Here is a 2,892-nt window from a genome sequence, read left to right as displayed (position 1 = left end):
TGAGTTAGTGGTGATTTTTACTTATTTTGATAGGTGTGTTTTACTCCTATTTATTAATTTCATAGTTATTTTTGCCAAAAGTAAAATGAAATATAAGTAAAATGAAGACTGTTTTTAGTCGGAGTCCACTGCTTAATTGTAACGTGCGTGCATTATATATGTTAGGAACAGTGATCATGTGGAGCTGGTTTTATGTTTGCTAATTATATAATTTTCCCAGAAGCCTCAAATGTTAAACGTACGTACGCCTTTAAGTAGATATGATTTGTAATAATATAAAACAAAAAATAAAATGACCCTTTTGAAATCAGGTGTTTTAGTATTAGAAGTTACACTATTTTAAAGAGAATTAAGATTTGTTTCTTTTTTTGTAGAGATCCCGACAAAAAGAAAGTAATTATACAGTACTAGATCGAGCTTCTGAAGTTAGCCATATATATACATGACATCATGTAGATCACACATGTACACATGATATATTGGTTTAGCTAGCTATATACGTAACATGTGCAAAAACTTGTAAAATGGGAAAGGTACTACGTACGGCTAATTCAATACAGAGCCACAGATATAATTTATGCCTTTCTTTTGTGGGTATGCGTAATCTTTGTGCTGGAAGTAATCTCACTAGCTAGCAGCTTGATCAGCACGTACAACTTGATCAGTAGTACTCGGATCATAAACCATGTGAACTGCACATGCAGATTCAATTAGATACGCTGATCTCAAGCTTCACCAATCAATGCTCTCTCGCTCGCTCGGCACATGCTCATGACCATATATAGAGGTTGGGACATTTTTCATATATATGCATAATCATACCAATAAGATGCTAAAAATATAGTACTGACATTGCAGCTTGTGGGCGGTCTCTCTCTCTCTCTCTCTCTCTCTATCTCTCACACACACTCTCTCCAATCATTACAATTTACACGTAAGATATATAGCATGGGCGAACCTGAAAACTTTAGCTAAGAGGCAACTCTAGAGTTTGAAGCATTTGCATGGATTATGATATCTTGGAGACATGCATGCATTAATTAATACAAAATTTATGTTTCGACAAATTAAATTACTTTTAGTACTATATATCTTAGATATATAATACTGTAAAACAGTACCACATGTAAATTAAACTCATTAATTATCAAATTATTCATGAAGCTAGGATTGTTCTCATCATGTGTCAACTACTGCATGCGCATCATGCAGTACTACGTACAGTCAATTATTACTTATGGACTGCATGGGATAAATATGTACGTGTACCGTGTGGAAAATATGATTGGAAGGGGCCCATAAAGATATGGTAGCTTTATTAATTTTGGGAGTTGCAAATTATTATAAAAGATTAATATGTCATATCATGAATGTGTGATTGTGTCAGTCGATCGACTGAGTTTCCTTCATTATTTGCTTTATATTCGCTAATGATCATATGTATTTTTGAAACTTGGCCTATAAATAATTGGTTTGGCAGAGAGATGGAGCAGAAGAAGCTGGGTATAGTCATGACCCCATTCGGTTAATCTGTTCATTTGCTTGGTTTTCTGGTCCCTCCTTTACTCCCTCTGCTGCAGCTAGCAAGCTAAGCTCCATGCTTTTGTCAACAAAAGATAGATGTACGTGGCTAGCTAGCTGCTTCAATTCGGTTATGCTAGCTGAATCCATATCGTTGTAAACGTTTTCTACTCTCCGCGTGCGCCGGGACAAGAAGTGTACTCAAGCCTGAGATCAGTAGTTCTAGTGATTTTTAACTGCAGCTTGTAATTAGTGGGGATTAATTAGAGATCATGATCAGTTGTTGCTCTGTGTTTTTTTTTTTTGCAGTGATCAGAGTTATAATTTTATCAGCTTTTATATATATATTATTATATGCTATATATATATATATATATATATATATAGAGAGAGAGAGAGAGAGAGAGAGAGAGAGAGAGAGAGAGAGAAGCTGACAGTCCTATCGCATAATGTTTTTTTGGATTCTGGTTTCTATTTTTTTGTCATGCATGTTATTAACTCGAATAAATATTGTGACTATAATTTTTGGCAGTTACAGTATTTCCGAATTTCCTTCTGCTGCTCTGCAATATGCATACACGTCCTTTTGCCCATTATAGATATATGCATGCACCTGATCATCATGGAGACACAGAAAGCCGGAATAATCATTAGGTTTGTTTTTGTTTTCTAACTCATGAGGAAATTAAAACTGGAGATCGATGTAATATACGAGATGACAATTCTTTTGTCTTGTGGAAATCTCTCTCTCTCTCTCATTTTTTCTGCAAGGAGTTGGTGGATAAAACTGATATTACTGAAATAGGTGCTTTACTCTGCCTACGTATGTGCTATATGAATGAATGATCAAGAGCATGAAGGACCAGATAGGCCTTCAATAGTTTGAGAAATAAACTTGGAAATTGTTAATTTCTTTTTCTCTTTACATATAAGAATACTTCTTTATTATATATTCCTTTTCATTATAAATTCCAGTAGATATATGATCAAGGGACTTAGGCGCTTAGAATATATAAGATGCATGCATAATTAAGAAGTACGTACTAGCTAGAGCTAGCTTATGTATACCAGAGAAAACATATGTCAAATTATAACTCTATTTTATTGGAACAAGCTCTATGTATGAAGCCATTTCTAATTATTGTTTAATTTGTCTTCCAAAGAGACAATAATTCAGTTCGATGCATGTCCTTTACGCTGAATACTACCGCATGCAGGGAAAATAAGTGTTAATTGCATATGTACGTGGCTGCTGCTATATACTTATAACCTAGCTAGCTCATAGATCATCCGGGAAATATATATATATATATATATATATATTTATCATGCTTAGCAACTTTTGTTCTTTGGGGTACGTATAAGTAGATG

Source organism: Juglans regia, chromosome 7, assembly GCF_001411555.2.
Source record: "Juglans regia cultivar Chandler chromosome 7, Walnut 2.0, whole genome shotgun sequence".
NCBI classification, from domain to species: domain Eukaryota; kingdom Viridiplantae; phylum Streptophyta; class Magnoliopsida; order Fagales; family Juglandaceae; genus Juglans; species Juglans regia.
This window is presented reverse-complemented; position numbering follows the sequence as displayed.